This window comes from Manis javanica, chromosome 7, assembly GCF_040802235.1.
Source record: "Manis javanica isolate MJ-LG chromosome 7, MJ_LKY, whole genome shotgun sequence".
Taxonomy (NCBI): domain Eukaryota; kingdom Metazoa; phylum Chordata; class Mammalia; order Pholidota; family Manidae; genus Manis; species Manis javanica.
Window position 1 is genome coordinate 12,422,223 of NC_133162.1, and position 23,310 is coordinate 12,445,532.

Consider the following 23,310-nt stretch of genomic DNA (forward strand, 5'->3'; position numbering starts at 1 on the left):
GAGGAGGAACAGCTACTGCAAAGCCCTAGTGGCATGTCTAGAGAATGGAGGGAAGGATAAATACCTTTCAAGCCTCTGTTCAGGAGAAATTCTACATAAAAGAAGAAGAAAGGGTATCCCTAAAATATCTTGAAATTCAAAAGGACTTAGAAGTTTGCAATTTTGAAGAAGTCACCGTTCCAGAGACTCCTTACAAAGTCAAGCAACAACTAACAATTTTGACTACCATGATTCCTTCTCTCCCACCAGGTCTTCCCTGTTAGGAAGGGAGAAATTGTTTGTCATTAAATTTGGAAGTTCATAGAATGCATAAATTCACACTGCTCCCATGCACCATTAGATCCTAGTTGTTGAAAAAATAAACATGCATAATGGGGATGGGCCTGGATATTGCCCAATTTAAGAATCTATTTTGCAGAGTGAAAATTCTTCTGAATTTCATAATAATCCTTCTATACTTTTTTGTTTTTAAGCAAGACTTCAGTGTGGATTGATACTAGCAAAGCTAAGTCTCTTCAATGAGTGAGTTACCAATTTGATTCATTAGTAAAAAGGCAGATTCTTAAAGACCTGGGCTGAGAACAGAGGTTGGAACTTTAACGGAGGAGCGTCTTCCACACGCAGGTTAAGGGAATGGAAGTTGGTAGAATAAAGAAGCATGTGTCTTCATAAAAACCTTTAAAACATGTATGCTTTTGTTTATAAGTCTGTCACTTAATTATCACTAATAGATGATATAACAAATAGCAAAGTTCCTTCTTTGAGCTACATTATTGACCTCATTGCTGAAACCCCTTTAATTGAATCAACATTTTATTAACAGCACATAAATCATATTTGGGCTGATTTTCCACGTGGATTCTAAGATAAATCTTAGATGATGAAACTTTGGTTTCTGCAGCCAACACTTTAAAACTATAATAAATTGCAAAGGCCATGCTTAGGATGAAAAAGAAGCAACATTTTGCTAATGTGCTTGCCACTGTCACATTAAAACAAACTCCAAAATGCATCCCAAAGCTTCACATAATCAGCAAATGTACTTCATGGGAAGTACAAGAAGGGCCTAGAGCTGAATTTCCTCCCCTAAGTGAAGGTATTTTCAGCTAAACCTTGTAGTTAACAGCTTAAGTTAATTCTGCCATGGGTAGGACCGACATAAATGCATGGACTTTACATTACAAACCCGGCTGCAGTTTAAATTACTAGGTAAACTCTTTTCACGGAGCTCCAGCACTTGAAAACCCACAACAAAAATAGGAGGCCAGCTGCCCATGCTACAAGAGACCCTCATTAGATGTCATTCGCATGCCATTAACCACCAAGCAGTGGGTCAGTCATTGCCTGTCAGGCATTCCGCTCACTCTTGTCGTGTTAATTACAGAGAAATAAGGAGTTAATGAAGATCTTCTCATCTGTGATGACTCATCTAGTTGTTCCAGAGGACAGCTACTCTGGCTCACTCCAGCGCATGCTGCTCCGAGGCTCTGAGCAGGGCTGGAGGGAGGCTGCCCAGCCAGCCTCGGGAGGGGCATTCTCGGGGGCCTTGGCGTAGTGGGTTTTGTTAGCTCAAGATTGGAAGGAGTTAATTGCTTCAAGATTGCTGGGAGATTAGGTTACTGGGTGGGATGTATCTATGTAAGCATATGTCAGTGCCAGTTAGAAGATAGGAGACGCTTATTTTAATAAACTATGAAAAGAAGAATTAATTTGTCATTACATTGGAAATCTTATTTTATTAGCTTAATTTGAAAATGTAAAGCTGTCTCAAATGCTGGTTTTTCACTCACTTCTGAATATGTATGAATCACAGATCAGTTGATGTGCAACACTATTGATTCAGGGCTTTTTTCCCCGGAGGTTTGTTTCTCCCTAGCTCATGTGGCTGCTGGGGTCTGGCTCCGGGGGAGTGGGCTGGTTACAGTGACCTTGGGGGGCTCTCCTCGAGTGGGTTAAACATGGCCATTCAGGGTCCCATCGGGGTCCTGTCAAGAGAAGAGAATCAATTCACTCCTTGCTTCCTCCTCTCTGAGCGCTAGTTGTATACAAATATTTGTATTTATTGCCCATGAAATAGGAGAAGGAGTACAGGAGGGGACTACAAGGACCGATTTTTGGACAGAAGCCATCAAAATTGTTTTCTCAATGTTTGCTTTCCATTTGATGGCTGTTTGAGGACAAGCTCCAAATTGTCCTAATTGTCTGTATTCTTATGGACAGGCATGGCTATTGGGCACCTCCTGTATGCCAGGAACTGCTCTAAACACTTTATTCTTACTACCTCATTTTAATCTTTACAAGAAACAGTCAGTAAGGACTATACTGTCCCTGTTTTTCAGAGGAAGAAACTGGGGCACAGAGAGCTACAGTCACTTGCCCAACGGGACACAGTAAGAAGAGTCCAGCTGTCCACCCCAGAACCTTCCCTCCCTACCACTGCCTGGGACATACCTGAGGGGACCTAGCTGGGTGACAGTGGGGAAGGCTGAGGTGGCTCATTCTGTGTCAAAGGTGGCAGGGTCTGCCCAGTGGACTGTGGCCAGGGGGACATATGGGCTTGGTGTCAGCAGAGCTTCTGAGGTTTTGGCATTTTTCCCTCCAAAAAAGATTGGAAATCTGGAGTTTAAAGTAAAATCTCCTGACTTTAAATATTTGTTCAAGTGTTTTTAAAAAAATATTGTACAATTCAAATGAACTAACAAATCTGTGGACAGCTATTGGTGGCTCCCGGGAAAGGTGGGAAGTTTTATAAGGTCCGTTTTTCCCCCAAAGTGCCTTGCTCACAGCAGGTAGTAAATAGGTGGATGGATCAGAGCATAGTTACATTAATCCAGAGGTGGGTCGCTGGCCTTGTTGGTACAGTAAGACACTGATGTATAGAGAGTGGGCATTCAGAGGCTCAGCCCCTCACCAAGAGGCCTTCCACCAGGTCAGCAGAATAACCCATCCCTGTTTTATGACCTTTCTTTGGGGGCAAGCTTGTTAGGATTACAGTGATTATGTTTCAGCAGAAACCATATGAACCCTTTTCCTGGGGAGCTTACTGGGTCCCCTTTCCTGTCTAGGATTAATATGAATTTTGCCAAAAATAACCTCAAAATATTTAACAATCATATAGCCACAGAAGGGTTAACACCTGGCTCAGCAGAGCTGCTGATACCCTATCCCAATACTGCAACCTTTCTGCTTGGCTGGTGCCCTGCCATTCTGTTGTTAAATATCTTAAATAATCTCTGCATAAAAAGGTCTAAATATAAAGAAAATAGAGCCCTCCCTCCCTCCCTTCTTTCCTTCCTTGTTTCTTTCTTTTCCTCCTTCGTCCCCCCATCCCTCCTTCCCTCCATCTCTTCTTCCCTCCCTCCCTCCCTCCTGCCTGCCTTCCTGCCTTCCTTCTACACAGCTCCTAGCTAGATGCCAATACCCAGGGCACCCACGTCAAGTCTGCAGGAGGTAGGCAGTTGCAGGCAATGGCACCTTGCAGAGGGAATTCGATCAAGAGAGAACTTGTGCTTGGACTAGACCTTGTGTCTCCACCCGCTGGATTAATGCTGCTCTGGTTGGGCTGCACGGGTGTTCTAAAGCCTTCCTGCCTGGTGTTCTACAAATCAGACAAAACCCAAGCATTTACTAATGTCAAAATTGCCTTTTCTCTTTAGTTCATATTGGCAATATATTAAAAAATTCCAATTATCTCATTAGCCTGCAGTTGACATGTTAACAGAAGCAGAATGCAAGCTCTCTGCATTAAAAAAAAAGTCAGTAGGAAAGGGAAAATGTGAGACGCTGCCCATGAGCTGAGAGCAGCTTACGAGGCTCCGAGACAAGGGGATGTGGCTCCTCATTCACAAGTTACTCCAGTGCGAAGAGCAAATGTAGAAATTGTGAGCCATCCTCCCACTTTTTTGAGTTGGAAATAGGTCTCATTTCTAGTCGCATTTAATCCTTATCTATGTAATAACTGGACCTAGACCTGGTTCATGAGATTCACTGATTTATAAGCAACCATAAAATAATCACTGAGAGGTTGGGAGCCAGAGGCTTATGGCAGGGAAGACATTACTTAACCACCTGAGCTCTAAAAACAGTTCCTACGAAAGAGAATTGACTTCCAGAATATCGTTTATTTTCTAACTTACTGACCTTTGTTGAAGAGGCCAAGCCCAAAGGAGGTTATAAAAAGCTAAAAATAAATGATGCTAAAAACAAACAATCCCCCTAAAATAGAGGACAGGTCCTGGCAAAGCTGCCCATGGACCCCCACGCCAAGGCACCCCTTGTTTGAATGTACTGTTGTGCTGAAGTTCAGTGCCCCAATTTTCTCAGGAAAAAAAATGCTCTTTCCCAACACCCGACTGTGAATATACACCTTTTTGTCCAAATATGCCACAGATGTACATTTTCTCAGGACCCTGGATACTTTCTTAAGAGAATGCATTGTTATTCGGAGAAATGTTTTCCTCCCAAAACACCCGCATGGCTCTGGGGACACAGGGTTGTGTAAGATCACTGGTGCTGGGAAGGAAGCCACAGTCTAATGGGTGCACTGCAGCGTGAATCCGTTTTGTCAGCAAGCGCTTGTTAAATGTCTTCTAGGTGTTACACGGTAGTGTGGCTGGAAGAGCAGACTGAGAAGTCTGCTCAGTGTGGGCTGTAGGGATCCCAGAGGAGAAAGCAAGGAGGGAGTTAGGTGGTGGTGACATTTGGTGGATGTTAATGATAAGTGGGAGTTAAGTAGGTGAGGGGGGAGCAGGGAATTCCAGGTAGTGGGCATGGCAGAAACAAAAGCCCAATAGTAAGAAACAGCTGAGATTCAGGGCCCTTTTTGTCTGACTCAGAGACCAAAGTCTTGCCTCTGATTCTGCAAACACTCAGGGGGCTTTATATACAGAGGTTCCTCCTTACCGTAGGAGACACGTTCCAAGAACCCCAGTGGATGCCTGAAATCATGGGCTCAACCCTCTCTGTATAGGAACCCTCTGTGTAGTATGATTTTTCCTATACATATATTCCTATGATAAAGTTTAATTTATAAATTAGGCACAGTAAGAAATTAAAAACAATAATAATAAAACAGAACAATTATAAAAATATACTGTAATAAAAGTTGTGTGAATGTGATCACTCTCTCTCTCAAAATATTATGGTACTGTACTCACACTTCTTCCTGTGATGATAGGAGGGAATAAAATGCCTGCATGATGGGATGAAAGAGGTGAATGACGTAGGCACTGTGACATGGCATTAGGCTACTACTAATTTTCTGATGTTACATCAGGAGATCATCTCCTTCCAGACCGTGTTTGACTGCGTGTAACTGAAACCTCAGAAAGTGGAACCACAGATAAGGGGGGCTGTATTGTTCTTAGGCCATGAAGGTATGATCTAGAAGGCTCCATGCATCTCCATTAAGTGCTGCAAATGCTGGCTGCCTGCTTTCTGGCCTTCTGGGGTGAACAGCTGTCCCTTGCTGCAGCCCCAATCCAGTGGCTCCGGGTCCCCTATCCAGGTGTGCTGTGCAAAATGTAGTGATGAGCAGGACACTTTTAAGTTTCTCTTAGGGTCTGAGCTAAAAGTGGCTGTTCTCCCCATTTAGAAAAATGTAAATGCTGCGTTGTTTCTGCGAAGAGCCAGTAAACGCTCTGAGGTGCCCACGCTCCGCCCCAGTGCAGGAGCTCTGGGGTGTGTTGGAAATTGTTTTGTGAATGGCTTGAATGACAGTGAAGGGACTGTTTTAAAAAGTCTAACTGCTGATTTTAATAGAGTTACCATCGATATTTCAATTGTTTCTGTCTGTAATCCAATTTACATAAAAACTGCCAGATAGATTTTCTCCAAATTTGGATAGTATGCAAGGGATGGACTGGCTTAAAATATAGGCCATGCGGTATACAACAACATAAACTTTCTGGGTCCTGGGGGCCCCTCAAAGTCAAGAGTTATTTTCCAGGGTGCCTGAAACTGACCTGTAGACCAGGTCACCTTGTGACTCACAGAGATGTATCATACACACGAAGGATAGAAACCCAACAGAGCTTCAGATACGAGCTGCGAAGGGAAGGCCACAAGATGCCATGCGCAGAGGCGGTGCCTGGCTGCTCCTCACACAGGCAATTCCATGCACCAGGCTGCAGGGCAAGTAGAAACAAGGATTGGTTTATGCGTTCTGTCATGGCGAGGTGTTCTCCTGAGCAGCACAGGGGCTGGGGAAGACAGCATGTAATTATAGTAAGTTTTTACTTTACTATGTTAATATTTTCAGCTTTCATTGTAACAAGCAGTGTTGGCTCTTACAGATTCCATGACAGGAGAGGTTGTGCAGCGGAATGTTCTGGGTCCTGAGGTATGATCACCAGGTCATGGTAGGTCTTCCTCCCGGTACTCATTTTCTTGGATTATGAGCATGGGCACAAACATCAACCCCTCCTACCCTTTGCCACCTCTTACTCCTAAGGCCTCACGGTATTAAAAGCACTTATCTAGTCCCAGCACTGGATATAAAGTCATATACAGAGTTTCCTTCCTGAAGTTAGATAAAAATCTCACCTCTCCTTGGAGAAACATGCCAGAAAGTCAGAACGGATGGTCCAGAGGTAGGGGGAAGCTCATTATTCATGACATCTGCCTGGCAGCGTCATGAATCGGTAATGAGGACGCCACTATCATGGAGGGATCAGTCCCAAAGCCCTGGGATAGCTACGAAATACAGTATTGTGTTTACACACTGTAACCTCATCTCAAAAGGGAACAAAAAAGCAGGCCTTCAAATGTCGCTGCAGCTGAGATTTCCTCTATCCAAGCAGCACCCTGGCCTGAGCTGGCCACCCCAGAAGCAATGAAATGGGGCAGGGGGCACAGAAAGACCAGTGCAACTGAAGCACTGTGAAGCAGGCATCAGTCAAACCAGACTGTGGATATTTTATGAACTTAATGGCAGAAAGAACATGCAGTAAAAATAATTTGCATTCTTTGATTGTATGTGTCAGATCCCTAAACTATCTCGATCATGTTATGTTGCTAAAGATATCCTGATGGTGGATCTGTGTATGATTTACATAAGTGAGGCATTTGCATAAATTAAATTAACAAATATAAATACATGCTTATAAAACACGGATACTGCTTACTGCTCTCATAAAAATAAATGATGAGGGATGACATATGATAGGCCATGGGGTTTCTGGGCAATCATCACACGCCCCTGATGCATACTCGGCATTTTGTAGCCAGAAAAAGAAAGAAACTCCAACTCAAGCATTTCTGAAGGCATGGTTCTTCCAGAGAAACTATAGAACAGACTTCGGGAAGGAGACGAAGTCTAAAGTGACCAAAAACCCAGTTTAGTGCAGTGACTAAACACGTGGGCTCTAGAGTCAGATTGCCTGAGTTCGAGCCCAACTCTACTGTTAACTCCATGTGTTGTCTGGGACAAGTCACTTAATCTGGGCCACAGCTTTCTCATCTGTAAACTGGGCATAGTAACAGTAGCTACCGCAAAAGGTTATTGTAAAGGTGAAATGAGTTAATGTATGTGGAAGGACTTAGAATGGTGACTGGTATAAGGAAAATGCTTTATTAATATTATTGTTATCACTGGGTTGTTAGAAGAATAATTTCCCAAGGCTACAGAGACTTTGGCTTCCTACCTACTCTCTTTTAACCAGTGATGCTCAAATTTTCCTGGACTTTGGAGCCCTGGAATGAGAGAAGGAAGATCTGCAAGTATCAATTCTTGTACCGATATTTGAATCACAGCCTGAATGGAGCTGCTGGGGTGACCCTCCAGGGTGAGTTCTCATGAGACAATGGCAGATTTATACCTGACCTAACACATGGCCCCACATGATCGGCAGTACACCCGGAGGCCCCAGTGGACTGGCGAGGCTGGCAGAGTACATGGAAAGGACGCTTGCTGGTATGTAACCGCCCCCACCGCAGTTCTGATCAAGCCAGGGATGGGATGAGAGGAGGGAGGAGAACTTAATTCCTCAAGTCCCATTCCTTGTGCCCAGTCCAGCCTGGTCTTTGTCACAACAGCAATCACATGGGCAACATTTTCAGCCAGTGGCTGCTGCTGAAGTCTGCACGTGATGCTGGATTCTAAATCCCACAGGCTTCTCTAGAAATGCAGTGGATGCACCTATAAGTTACCAATTCCTCCCTTCCTCGTGCCCATGTTAATGACTTAATGATGATTCCTTAGGAAGGAATTATTTTATTTTTCTTCTCTCAATGAAGCTCTATTTTATTTAAAATGTTTAAACTCTCAGAGGTCAAATTACTCAGTCTCTCTGATGGCCTTTTGGGTCACTAGAGGAAATAGTCTATTTTCTGGTGAAAGCCAGATCTTTCCTATTAAGCCTGGACCGACCCAAATATATACTTCTGTTCATTAACTGCTCTTCAAACCATGAAACACCTTCAGAGATGTACAAACCAAGCTCCAGCCTCCCTTTCAGACTTTTCTTTGAGAAGACGAGGTCCCACAGCATCTCCGCTGGTAATTCGGGTGGGGCTCAGTGCAGCCTGGGTGCAGACCATAATTCCAGCTGTGGGGCCTGAGGCCACCAGAGGCCCTCTGCCCTGGAATGATCACACCTGCTTTGCAATTTTGCCTCACACAGGGCTCAGCTGTACTACCCCAGAGGGCAGAAAGGTAATTCCCATAATAGCAGCTATCAGTAATCCAGCTCCTTCCATGGATCAAGCCATGTGGTTTACATATGCTATCTCAACTACCCTGTGAGGGAGCTTTGCAAATTCTGCAATAGTAGAGATGGGACCTTAATTCTGGGATATAAGACTGAGGTCCCGTTCTTGGTAATACACCATAAGCGTCCAACTCAGTGGGCCCACTAATGTCCACCCACCTTGTGCCAAGAGTCTGGGAAGGGAACCTCACAATGTCTCATTCTCCCCAAAGCCACCCTAATATCCTGAAGCCCCATCTGCCCTGTGATCTCCATCAGACCCTGCCATGGCTCTCATCTAAGAACCGATACACCTTCTCATCCAGCTCTGGGCCTCAGTGGTCACACCTGTTAGGTGGGGGAAATTGAGTTCTGCACAGACTCTTCAGGGGGCTGTCACAACGATCCACTGCGATCACAAGTGTAAGATGTACCAGCACCCAACTGGATTATTGGTATTATCTCTCCCCTGGGACAGATATGCTATCAAGCTTGTATCTGAGCAACTGTTTACTAGAAACTTACATGTTGGAAGAAAATTAATTATTGAGACTGTTGTTTGAATTCTAGTTCTGGATTTCTGGCACTAACCTTTCGCTTCAGCTCCAGTCTCAAGCATTCAGCTGTAAGCTGGAAGGGCCCATGGATGAAATGAGCAACATTGGCAGTGAGCACCTGTTTCAGGAGCACTAACTAGAGTGGCCACTGGGGCCACAGGTGGGCCACGACAGCTTCCTCTTTCCCCTCCTCCAGGCTGGGACTGAGCGTAGGGGGTTTCTCTGAAGATGCTGACCCCTTGCTAATACTGCATGGAGATCCCAGCCTAATAAGCTCTAGGTGATTCCAAAATAGGTGCTAAGCTCTCATCAAAGCAGCATTTCTTCATCAGTTGTCCACCAGCCACCTGCACCAGAATCTCTGGGGTCGCTTAATACAGGAGCAGATTGCCAAGGCCACGGAATCAAAATCTGAGGGGACCTGGGTCTACATTTAACAAGCTTCTTAGATGATTTCTTCATTCTTAAGTGTTAGAGTTTGACTCTGCTCTTCTGTACTGTGTCATAATGAATGGTGGTGATATTTTTACTAAACATTTAGGAGAGAATGTACATGGTGTTTTGACGTTGCAGCATAATGATACTCAGAAATTGAAGGGCTTTGAGAAAGGAAGCCCATTATAACAAATGAAATCTTCATATCTATCATTACCAGTTCACTATCTTTGCCCCTAAGAGGAATTTTCCTTGAAAGAGTCCACAATGTTTACATTCATTCATTCAGCATTCATTCATTCCCTTGGTACTTTTATGTGTCACATAATGAGACAGATGAACAAGACACAATCCCTGTCTTAAAAAAATTTTTTTTAAATTTTTCTCTGGCAGAGAAGATAGAGGACTAAGTTCAGAAAGGTGATGCAGCTCCGGAAACAGTCTCTGACGTTCTCTGTGAACATCCTGCCATTGAGCCAAACCCTCCTGGCTTCAATGTGCCACAATGTGGGGGCAGCACCGAGCTCCTACAATAATGGCTTGAAATAGATTCCTTCAGTTTGTCTGATTCGACATCATGCTACAAACAGGGCCCGTACCTTATGCACAGAGTTTAGCGGTGTCACTCAGTGTGGTGTGTGCCAACCACTTTGGCAGCACCGGCGTCCTATTGTAAAGCAGGCCCTGTGTTTTGGAAAATGCAGTTACGGCAGCGAAGCAGTGAGAGGACCAAGTGGATGGACTACTGGGCATGTGGCTGGATTGAGGATCGGAGATGAAGGAACCGGGGAAGGAGAACTGCAGTGGGAGCAGAATGGAAGACAGCAGCAGACAAAAGGGGTGTGTGTGGGGATAATGAGAGCCGTCCAGAGTGGTTCCGAAGGCGGGCCAAGCGGTGACCCACACGTGGGGGCTCTCCGTCCTGCCCCCTCCACCCGCCTTCTCTCTGGCCAGCTCCAGCGCTCCCAGAGTCAAGGCGGCTGGTGACAATGGCCGCAGTCACTGAGGAAGCTGGAGTGGGAATGTGCCGATTCCCCAGTCCCTCGCCCTGTGACATCCATCAGAAAGGGCTAGCTTTTGAGCACTGAGAGAGGAGGGGAAATAAGGAGAAGTAATTTATTCGGGATCTTTGAGAGGATAATAGCCAATTATTTGTTTATAACACTGGTTAAATTTTCATTAGGCAGATTAATGGAATATCATGTACTGTCAACATTGGACTGAGGGGTGGTCTGTAAGAGATAAACGGGCAAACAGGCTCTGTGTCTCTCTGAGTAAATTAGTTTTTGCTTTCCTGTTTTTCATATGAAAATGGGAAAGGTGGGCAAGGTGGTGCATTTTAAAACAGGTCTTGAGATGGGCCAAATTGGTTAAATATGAAAGCAATCCTGGTAATAAATACATTATAATAACTTAGCATCATGGCCATAATTTTGATTTCATGAAAGTCTGGGATAATGTCGATTTTTAACCTGCCCTCTTAATATACATTTCCTCTCCCTGAACTCGAACGCTGCTTGCTGTGAGGTGAAAACATATCACTTTGGGGGGCCTGATGTGTCTGTGTAAGGTGCTCAGCATTACAGCTGGTAAATGCAAGAGGCGCTCAGGCTTCCGTGAGTTCTGGCATTGTCCTCCTGGAGGGCAGGAGCGGCTCCCCGAGTGCTGTGATCAGGATCCGAAGCCCCTGGGCTCTGCACGGAGAGGTCTTATCACTCTGGAAGTAGACCGAGAAGTGCACACTTCATGGTTTATTTGATGCTAACTCTCTGGTTAGGGTTGGAGCCCTAAATGGGGGAGGTTCTGAATCCTGACATTATTCTAGGTAAGAATTAGGGATCAAACTTTAGAATCAAAAATTCTATTAGCAAATTGGAAATCACACACACATACTGAAATGGGCCATTTTATAACAACTAATATTATGCCATTTTAAAAGAAAGTAATTGGCAATTAAATTTTTTTATTTTAATTAGCACTGGAGTGTCACTCAAATTCCCATACATAGAGTGTAACTAAGAATTTTCATTTGCAGCTCAGCTGTGGATTTTTTTTTTTAGTGTCCTTACTTTAAGGAAGATGATAGAATGTACAGGCATACCTGCAAGGTGCTGCGGGCTTGGTTCCAGACCACTGCAATAAGGCGAGTCAAATGAACTTTTTGGTTTCCCAGCACATAATTAAAGTTGTGTTTACCCTGTTTATATACTGTGGTCTATTAAAGTGCAGTAGCATTACGCTAAAAAAAATATACTTACCTTCATTAAAAAATACTTTATTGCTAAAAATGCTACTGTCTGAGCTTTCAGTGAGTCATGATGGCTTTGCTGATGGAAGGTCTTGCCTTGTGTTTAATGCCTGCTGACTGATGAGGGTGGTGGTTGCTGAAGGTTGGCATGGCCATTTCTTGAAGTCTGCTACATTGATTGACTCTTCCTTCCATGAACAATTTTTCTGTAGCATGTGATGTTGTTTGATAGCATTTTACCCACAGTAGAAATTCTTTCAAAATTTGAGTCAATCCTCTCAAACCTTGTTGCTGCTCTGTCAACTAAGTTCATGTCATATTCTAAATCCTCTGCTGTCATTTCAGTGTTCTTCACCACATCTTCACCAGGAGTAGTTTCTACTTCAAGAAGCCACTTTCTTTGCTTATCCATACGAAACAATTCCTTGTCCATTCAAGTTTATGGTGCGATTACAGGAATGCAGTCACATCTTCAGGCTCCACTTTTAATTCTAGTTCTCTTGCTCTTTATACCACATCTGCAGTTACTTCCTCCACTGAAGTCCTGAGCCCCTCAAAGTCACCCGTGAGAGCTGGAATCAACTTCCAAACTCCTGTTCGTGTTGATATTCCTAGGAATCACGAATGTTCTTCATGGAATCTAGAATGGTGAATTCTCTCCAGAAGGAATTCAATACACTTTGCCCAGATCCATCAGAGGAATCCCTACCTATGGCAGCTAGAGCCTTTGAAATATATTTCTTAAATAATTAAGACTTGAAAATTGACATGACTTCTAGATCCCCAGGCCACAGAATGGATATGGTGTTAGTGAGCATGAAAACAACCTTGATCTCATTGTTTGTCTGCATCAGAGCTCTTAGTTGAGTAGGTGCATTGTTAAGAAGCAGTAATATCTTAAGAGGAATCTTTTTTTCTGCACAGTAGATCTCAACAATGGATTTAAAATATTCAGTAAACCATGTCGTAAATAGATGCACTGTCACCCAGGCTTTGTTATTCCACTGATAAGAGCACAGGCAGAAAAGGCTTAGCATGATTCTTAAGGGCCCTAGGATTTTTGGAATGGTAAGTGAGCATGGGCTTCAAGTTAGTCATCAACTGCCCTACCTACTAGCATGAGCTTCAGCCTGTCCTTTGAACCTTGGAAACGAGGTATTAACATCTCCTCTCTAGCTATGACAATTCTAGATGGCACCTTCTTCCAATAGAAGGCTTGAAAATATTCATTAATGATCTTACTTTTATCTTCTGGATAACTTGCTGCAGCTTCTAGGTCAGCACTTGCTACCCCATCTTGCATTTTTATGTTATGGAGGTGGCTTCTCTCCTTAAAGAACCAACCTCTGCTAGCTTCAAACTTTTCTTCTGCAACTTCCTTCCCTCTCTCAGACTTCTGAGAGTTAGGACTTTTCTGTGGATTATGCTTTGGCTTAAGGAAATGTTGTGGCTGGTTTGATCTTCTATCCAGAACACTAAAACTTTCTCCCACCAGCAATAAGGCTGTTTCACTTTCTTATCATTTGTGTGTTCACTGGAGTAGCACTTTTAATTTCCTTCAAGAACTTTTCCTTTGCGTTCACAACTTGGCTGACTGGTGCAAGAGGCCCAGCTTTTAGCTTATCTTGACTTTCAACATGCCTTCCTCACTAAGCTTAATCATTTCTAGCTTTTGATTTAAGTTTAATTCTTCCTTGCATTTGAATACTCAGATACCATTGGAGGGTTATTGATTGACCTAATTTCAGTACTTTTGTGTCTCAGGGAACAAGGGGCCTAAGGAGAGGGAGAGAGATGGGGGAATGGCTGGAACACACAACATTCATGGATCAAGTTCATCACCTTGTATGGACATGAATTATGGCATCCCAAAACAATTACAATAGTAACATTAAAGATCGCTGATCACAGATCATCATAACATAATAATATGAAAAAGTTTGAAATATGATAATTATCAAAATGTGACTCAGAAACACAAAGTATGCAAATGCTGTTAGAAAATCAGTTCTACAAGACTTGCTTGACGCAGGGTTGCCACAAACTCTCAATTTAGAAAATGTGCAGAATCTGCAAAGTGCAATAAAGTGAAGTGCAATGAAAAGAGGTATGCCTATAATTTCTTTCTTAATAAAAAGAAGAGAGGGAAGGAAGGAGGGAGGGAGAGGGGGTGGGAGAAAAGGGCCTTTGCAGTGCTGTGGGAAATCAACGCACTGAGACCTGATGTTCTTTTTGGAAAATGCCAAAATCTGCAGCAAATGTATCTGATAAAATCTCCTTCAAAAAGAAAAGGCACTACCTTGCATCTCTGTGAACTCTTCCTGGTCTGTGTATTGACTCCTGTTCAAAATAATTCCATGCCCCAAAGCAATTCCCTGAATGAACTGGTTTTACATTTACTTTCTTAAAAAAGAAAGTGGATGTCGCTTTCCCTGCTAAAGACACATCCCTATAGTTCACCCTGGTCAAGTCTGAGAGTCCCGTTTCCAAGGTCAGTCCTTCCTGCGTGTGCCTGGGGAGGTGGGAAGGAGCAGGACAAGTATGACAAGTTTGTCTGTTCCGCATTCCCTTCCTGCTTGCTCGTCTCTGCATCTTCACGGCAGCGACAGAGGGAGTCAAGTGAGCAGTAACCAGGCTGAACAGAGAGCTTGGGTATTTGGTGTGCTTGGGTAACCAGGGACCGACAGGGGAATCCTTCCTTAGTCAAAGATTCCAGGTCAGAGAAGAGCAAAGGGACATGTGTTGGTGGATAAATTGTTTTGAAATAGGGAGATGTATGGACGGAAGGTCACATTTATCTGCAGACTCCTCAAAGTGGCTGCTGGCCAGGAATGCTGACCTTTCAAAGACTTTAGAGAGATTCATTTCTTCAATATCCAAGATCTCCATGTTGCATATAAACTTCCATAGACACAGATGTTTCCACAGTTGAGCATCTTTGGAAGAATTATTACAGCCTTCAGGAGGAGTTCATTTGGAAGGGAAGGTGGGTGGGGGATCATTTCAAAGTCTCTAGGCACTTAAAATAAGCACAGGACAACTGCCTTTAAAGACAGCACCCCAAACCTCAGTTGCCAGGGTCTGGGCCACAGAAGGCCCTTGTAGGACCCTGTGGACTAGAGGATCCAGACAGACCCACTGACTGTAGATCTTTGCATTACTTTGACTAGCATTAAGGGCAGCCAGAGGGAAGAAGGCAGTGCTGGGCTTTCCTACTTGGAAATATGAAAGATATTCTCTGGGCTATTACATCCTTTTAGTGAAGGCAATTCACATTCTTTTGGTGGTTTATCCTACTTATAATGATCAAATCCTAGAGTCAGAACTTCTAATGCAAACCACTTTTACAGCTGTAATTGGATCTAAGGCAAATGAAACCACCAAGTGGCCTTAGACTCCCTGGCAATGTTCAATCAGGACATGATATCGCCTATGAAAGTGATATCTTACTATTGATACTTCTCCCAAGAGCAGCACAAATTAGAGACATACTTGCATGACTCTGAAGCCTTGCAGACAGACAGTATGAGAGTAGGCCACTGCTGAAGTGGGGATTCTCAAACATAGGATGACGCACATTTCATTGTGGTCATTTAATGGAAACCCTATGGAAGTCCTCTGCCGGGTCGGGGGGGAAAAGAAGTTCTAACGTTTAGGGAACCACATGAAATGTGGTTCTTAAGAAAATTCAAGAACTGATAATGTTAACAGCATCTGAAAGCAGACTTTGGGAAACTATGAGATACATGGTCACAAAGTGAAAACACATGGTCCTCCTGACTGCATCCACTGGGACAGGGCCCTGCTCTAAGCGCCCCACCCCACACACACACACTGGGATGGGACCCTGCTCTAAGCACCCCTCCCCGCACACACACACACCAGTCTCAGAGGCTTGCAGATGATCTCTGAAGGTACAGAGGTCTCAGTCCTATCAAATGATGGTTCAGTCCATAAATTTGAGCATGCAAAGACATAGAATTGCTATATTGACTGTACTTATATTTCATGTATTTTAGATATGTATCCTGTGGTTTCTATATTCAGTGTAATTTCTGACTTTAGCACATCTCCAGTTGATCTCTATCCTCTCCTATCCCTGAGGTTCAGCTATAACTTCAGGATCTTATGCAATGTGATGTTGAGATCTGAGACCTCTGGTCTACCTGCCATCAGCCTGAAAGGTTCCAGCTGAGACATCTACTGTCCTCCATATAGTTGGTTTCTTCAGGCCTGAACTCTCTGTTGCTTCCATACCACACTTGAGATGTGGAAAATTTTGCCAGGTTGCCCTTGGTCCTCTGCCTAGACAAGCACTATGGCCACTTCTCTCTTGCTGTCTCTTAAAAAAGCTTTGCCAGTAAGTGGGGTGAGTCTCCCTCCTACACAGAAAGAAGTCCTGCCTGTTTCTTCACCTTTAAACCTTACTTTCCCTATCTGTGCAATGGAAAGAATAATAACTATGATAAATACTTAATATTATCATTTTAAAGCATCATTATTAGCGGATAGGTTTGAATGGTCACAAATGGAAGCAAAAAACATGGCCTCACATTAATTTATGTGAGTGACTCATTAATGCTATGGCAGTAAAATCCCTTCATATTCTAATTATATCACTGGAATTTCTAGCAATTATACTACTTTCTACAAATTCCTGGGTGCATCTATGGTCCTCCATAACCCTTTATTTTTAACTTTCCACTGAATTATACTATATATTATATGAAAAAGTGCAAGTAAGTATAGAGTTCAAACACACTCATGTAATCAACAGAACAAGAAACAGAACATAACTAACCTTACAGAACTTCCCCTCAGGCTTTTGCCCTATCACTACCCACCCTCCCAGGGTAGCTGTGTGTCTTGCCAGTGGGTTTCAGCCTGGGGTAAGTTCACTATGGTTTCAGTGAGATTGAGAAATGACAGTGGAATGTTCTTGGGGTAAAGGGTTTATACCTGGCTTTATTCTCCCAGTGGAAGGCCTAACACTAGAATCACATCTGCATCTAACAGTCTGCAGGCCTAAAATTCTCCTCCATCTCTGCTTCCACCCAGAGAACTGGGCAGAGCTCTTTATATAGTCAATAATAGCTTATTGCCTATGGGTATAGAATCAGTAGCCTAGCACTAGGCCAATTACATCATCACGTAGTTTAGGATCAGGTGAGGATCCTGGCCATAGGAACTTTCATTTTCCCCACACTGTGATCTTGATTTCAAACATTATAGGTTAGTTTAGCCATCTTTATATTTTATGTAAGTGGAATCATGCACTTTTAATTTTTGGGGTCTGGCTAATTTTGCTCTATGTTATGTTGTGAGTTTCAAACAAATTTTGTGTATAGCTGTACACCATTCAGTCTCATTGCATACTGTTGTAAATTATATCTCAGCTTATTTGTTTTCATTTTAGAGCATTTACAAGTGACCACCCTGGGCTTGGTGCTCCCATTAGATGAGCCTGTGAGATATTTGAGGGCACAGTCATCATGATTCAGAAGTCTCTTCTCACATGGGTGGTTCTGGGTGTGTGTAGCCTGATGAATCAGAAGTATTTCCTTGACCCTTGAAGAGTCACAGTATATATTTCATTTGCGTGAATCTTCCTGACCTGTCTCAGAGCATGGCCATGCACAGTGATCTCGGCTCTTACACAGAGGAGCTCTACAGCTTTGATGAAGCCTTTGCAACATGATGACTGGTAAATGACATTAACTTTTACGTGATGCCTAGGCGGTGACATGTATACCCTAGGAGCTTACACGTGCTACCTTGTTTAGCCTCACATAATCCTGTGCCATGGGTAATGATTTAGTATTTTTCTAACTGATTTAATGTCTGCTATTGAGTGTCTACTGTGTCAACCACCCAGAGCTGTAGCAGCACTCAGAGAGCTCACTGTTGGGTGGATGAAATGTAAGGATAAATGAAGGTGGAGAAGTACCGGGAGAGGTGTGAGCAAGGGCAGTGTGGAAGAATTTAGAAGGACTGTGGGGTCAGAAAAGGATTCCAAGTAAAAGTGACCTTATTCTTCCCATTCCCACATTCTCATTCATGGCCAATAGAAGTTAAATAGCATGTCCAAGACCCCAAATCTAAGAAGCTTGGAGCAGGAAATAGAACCCTCATCACTGCACTCCAAAGTGGCCTCTGCTTATCCCTTCTATGTGTGCCACTTAACTCCTAGAGAGTCATCCTCTCCCAGCTTGTTACATCCTCTCCACTGACAGAGACCAGGGGTGGAACAAGAGGAAGGAAAATGTGGCTCTAGGAGGGGAGAAAACAAAGCCTTGAGAAGAGGGAGTTAAAATAAAGACTGAAGCAGTGATGGAGCCCCATGGATTTATAAACGCCTTCCCTTCTCATTTTGAATGTCAGAAAGAGGATCCTGAAAGCCCATTATGTCATATGAAGTTGCCCGTGACACTTCAGATAAAATTTTAAAAATAATGATGGCAAATTCCTCTATATGGTTTAGAATTGGAACTGGAAAAAGGGAAGGACTAGATTTTGAATTGAATCAGCCTACAAACATATACTCTTCATTGTTTTTATTTTCTGACTTTAGGAATAACAGTGCTTATTAGAAAAATGTCAAGAAAGTTTAGTGTAGAATCTTCCAGACTCTCCTTCTCTCTTGAATGTATGTGTGATACTCATATATATTTATGACCAAGACAGTATAGATCTCTCTAGATATAATGTCTTGGTCAATAAAGCAGAAAATCTGTCTTACATCTATTTCAAACCATGGCATATGAATCACAGAAAGCATGGAACTGCCAGTGGTCTCAACCCCATAGGTGATGTCATGGAGATGATAATCTCCAAATTGCCTCTAATCCTATAATGACTTCCAAACCACATGTTACACCACACGTGACGACCCAATTACTAATACCACCATTTTCATGTATGCAAAGGACAGCTAGCTTTTCAGTCCTGTGATTAGATGAATGCACAACTACAAATTAACTTGCAATTTTGGTGCAATATGAGGAAAGTGCCATTCTTATTATATTCCAGAGAAAAACCATAACCAAACAGCCATGGTGAAAGTTGAGTGTCATCCTAGCATACTTGTCAGTCAGCAAGGCAAATGCGTCGCCAAGGCCCCTAGCTGTTCTCTGAGGTAGGAAACCTCTTCATGGGTCTTTGTTAGTGAAGAGGCTAACAAGGACCCACAGGCCTCAGAATTCCAAGGCACAAAACTAGAGAAGTATAGACTTTAAGGTTCCTCAACTCTGATAATCAGAATGAAAACGTGGTGGGGGAAAATCTACAGATGTTGTCATGCTCAGGATGATGACATGAAGTTATTCTTTGCTGGGCCTTAGGGATTATATAGTTCAGCCAAGACCTGGAGAAGAGGGAGGGCTCACGTGGCCAGGTAGAGCTCAGCATCAACCAGACTTACAGCGTCAACCAGAAGGCAGACAAGACAGGTTGAGAGGCAGTGACCAAGTTTTGAAAAGAATGGGAAGGAAAGGATCCTCAACAGGTGAGCGGCTCCTCCAGGTCCTCCTACAGCCCCTGAGCATCAGGATGGCTCTCACGTAGCTTCTGCCACCCTCTTCTCTGCCTGCCTGTTCAATTTAACCATTTCACATACTCTTCTTTTGGCTTCATAGTTTTCCAGCCACTCTCCACTTTTCACCTTCACTTTGTCTCACCTTTTATGGCTTCTCCATGGAATCTTCCCCTTTGTCATCCCCAGGCATGTCTGCCCATTCCTTCTCCTGGGTCCCTGCTTCACCCCAGATACAGCATCTCCCCCATATTGAACTGTAAGGATACACTTACCTCCCTTAGAATATGGTCAGTTCCCCAAGACCACAGATGTATTTTACTTGTCTTTGTATTTACACAATTTCTGGCACATGGGAAGCATTCAATAATTATTTGTTGAATGAATGAATGGTTGAATAAAAATGGTTAGATGATAGATAAAGGAACTAATCTCACATTCCCTTCATGTATCTTGGCCAGCTTCAAAGTCAAGTGGGAACACTGCCTTTCCACAGTCATCTAGTCTAGAACCTTCTTATTCTGAAAAGAATGTCAGGAGCATGACATAGGATATAGGACTGCATATATCCTGTCTAGATTTCAACATGTTCTTCTCTCTTAAAAAAATATAGTGGCCCTCTGGTTGCATCAAGGGTCTGTGTTCGTTGCATAGTGGGTGTGTAAAAATAGATTTAAAGTAGAGATGGATGGCCCCAGATGGATGTGGTTGGGGTGTGGAAGAACATCTTGAACTATTTTTCAAACATTTCAGTTTTGGCAAAAACCAAAACATGTTTTGCCAATCACTTTCCCTTAATTTTAAGAGCCATGGATTTCAAAGGAAATTTAATCTGAATGTTTCTACTTCATTTACTCCATCTCTTCAAAATGTTCTCCTGAAGAAGTGAACTGATGTCCTAGAAGTTTAAAGGAACTTTTATAGTTTGTTGGTTTCTTTTAAACAACCAGCCACTTAACAATTTGGGAGGGAATCAGAAAGCCCTAACTACTTGAAGTAAAAGGAAAAAAAAGTGCAAATTTGTTTAAGTTTGAATCTAGGAAGGTGGCAACATATTTCTCTTGCTGAAACAAAGGAGACATGGTTAAAATTAAAAATTAAGGGAAATGTAATTGATTAGAAAGTGGATACATTCTACATGATCAGTGGACAAAAATGCTAGGGATTATTACAGATATTGATTCATCTGTAATAGACATCGTTACAGATCATGGTTCATTTGTTCACTTTGTTTGATTATTGAAGGAGTATGAGTGTGTGTTGTCAGTAGCTCTTTAATTATATGTACATGACCATGGCAGGAAAATCCTAACGATGCTTTAAGGGGAAAGAATTGGCAGAATTGTAGGTGCACAGCTCCCGCTTAAGCTCCTTAAAATATGCCGACTGCCCCCTGCCCGTTACTCCCTATCCTATTGTTAGTGACACTGGCGTGGAGTCGCTACCAGTCTGCTTCCTGGTTTGTTTATGCAGGGGTGTGTGCTCCCCACAGACCTTACCTGATATCCTTTTATTCCACCAGATCCTTCCATTGTTTAAGTTACAAGCCGGGAACAGCTTAGGCCCCTGGGGCATGTGTCTTCATTCATCGGAGTCACTAGGGGAAATCTCGTGCACAGCAGAAATCCAGTCAACACCCTTGTTCCCAAGAGTTAATATACTGTTTGACACCACTGTGGCCAGCAGAAGAATTAGTCCATCTCTCCCAGACCACCCACATTACGAATAGCTAATAACTAACACATGGGGAGACCATGGCTAATGATATCCCTGGGTTCAGTGGTTCGTTGGGTTTTTTCTTTCTTCCCCCCCACCCCCCCACCATTCATTAGCGTTCGCTCATTCTGTTAATAACCACTGAGTGCCCATTGATGCCAGGGGCTCTGCTGGGCATTCTGGGGAGTCACAAAGGTGAAGGAACTGTAGGCAAGCTGTCGAGAAGCACAGAGAATGAACTGACCTGTTGGTGCTTTCATTCATGCTCTGCTTGCTCCATCAAATACATTTTTAAATTAGGATACAGTTTTAAATCAGTCACTTCTACATTTGGAGAGAAACCCAAATGGGGAGGCCTAGTCAGCCTCCCAAAGGAGAGACCTGCTCAGTTGCCTCACAGGACCAGTCACCAGCTGGCACGGAGATCTCAGCAGCAGGTACATTGCATAGACTGGCTCGAGGGAAAATGAAAGGCCGGAGGCAATTCCTGAGTACCTTCTGAAATACCACGGGAGTGCTGAGAACAACGAGAATCACAGACCCCTAGAAAAGCTGAGAAAAACTCCAAATGAGAACTGATCATAGAGTTTCCCCAATCAATCAGTACATCTGTCCTGAAACCTGAAGTCTTTGACTTCTAAGAGCTTTCCAGCCCTACTCCTGCCACATTAACTTGCCTCCCAAACGAGGATTCTAAGAACCACACGTTTTTAATTATCCAAAGTAAAGGCTGATGAATGATTCATACAACTAATCTAAACTTGGGCCAGGTTAAAATAATACTGTGTAATAACTTATATTTATATAGCTCATAAGAGCACTTTCTTCAGAGCTTAAAGTAGTTTTCAGATACTATCTCGTCTCTTCTCATAACATCCCTGTGAAATAGACATGGTAAGGGTCTTTCCTTCCATGGAAGGGGGAATAAGGGACCAGAAAGGTTCAGACCCAAATCCATGATCACACAGGATGGAAGACAAAAACCCAAAGCACATCGACACTTAGGAGAGAAGTCACACCCAAAATCTGGAAATTAGGGGACCGTGGCATTGACAAAACAGACTTCATTCCTGGGGGCAAATGACCAAATTAGTGGTTGGAGTAGGTGTAAGCCATAAGTTCCCTTTGTCCTGATAGCCTTTGGGGTTATCAGAGGTACTTAGGGGATTAGATACTAAAGACAAGAAACTGAGTCAAACTCATGGCCCATCAGCTCCAATATTCTTCCTGGGGAAGTCAACGGGGAAGTGCAGGACGGTTGGTCAGCACGCCTACTGCAGGAGACGTCAGTGCCCTTCGTAGCTCCCTTGGGCCTGAACAGTTTAGTCTGCCACTATGTGTACCTCTGGTTGGGGTCTTTCTCTCAGGTCCTGGAAGAAAGGTTTCTTGCCCACCTAGGCAGGCTGGAAGTGCTGAGCGTCAGCTTCCTCCTGAGTGGAGCTGCGTGTGAATGTCTGAGCTCCTCCTCCTCTGCGAGGGGCCGCTGGGGAGGGTCCCTCACGCTTCCTAGAACCCCCCAGGGAATGAAGCATCACACCCCCAGAGCGGTCACCAGCTGGACAACATGCACTTTAGAGCTGCCTTCCCATCCCTGTCTCATTTCCCAGTGGACATTTTGCCCAGAATTCCTTGTCAGGTCGGCTTCCAGGCGACAATGATCCTCTCTGACGTCATGCTCGATGGACTATCCGTGGAGCCACGACCGTGGACCACGCCTCCCTACAAACCTACGCCTGTCCCTCCCCCAGGGTGTCTGTCTCCCCAAGTTCCTCACACACCGGAATCAGGGGCCACTGTTAAGTCTGTGACAGAACTTGAGCAAACAGGAGTAAAAGTAGACGTGCTCTGAAAACCTGAAAATCATCTCAAACTTTCTTTTTTTTAAATGTCTGATTCAGGACTGATTCAGGAAGTTAGAAATAAGTGGAAGTTTGAAATCTACACTCTCATTCTTTATTGTAGTTTAGATTAATTTTTTTTGTTCCACCTGTTGTCTGGCCAGTGGCACATCGGAGGGATGCAGTACTGTTTGAATTTGTTTTCTTAGGTATGTCAGCCATATGCAGTACCCGTACATATGTCAGTGTAATGAGTGTATTTGCCCCCTAGTGGCTTAGCAGTTATTTGCAGAATGCA

General features: G+C 43.4%; 1 long non-coding RNA gene across 1 annotated transcript; it reads right to left on the bottom strand.

Annotated features, from left to right (window-relative positions):
• Positions 1-1,779: 1,779 nt before the first annotated feature.
• LOC140850549 (uncharacterized) lies at positions 1,780-22,781 on the bottom strand. Its single transcript, XR_012133482.1, has 5 exons — positions 22,518-22,781; positions 21,419-21,726; positions 20,958-21,066; positions 5,964-6,125; positions 1,780-1,985 (listed from the first exon to the last, which is right to left on the bottom strand). It is a non-coding gene; the product is annotated as an uncharacterized lncRNA (long non-coding RNA).
• Positions 22,782-23,310: the final 529 nt, after the last annotated feature.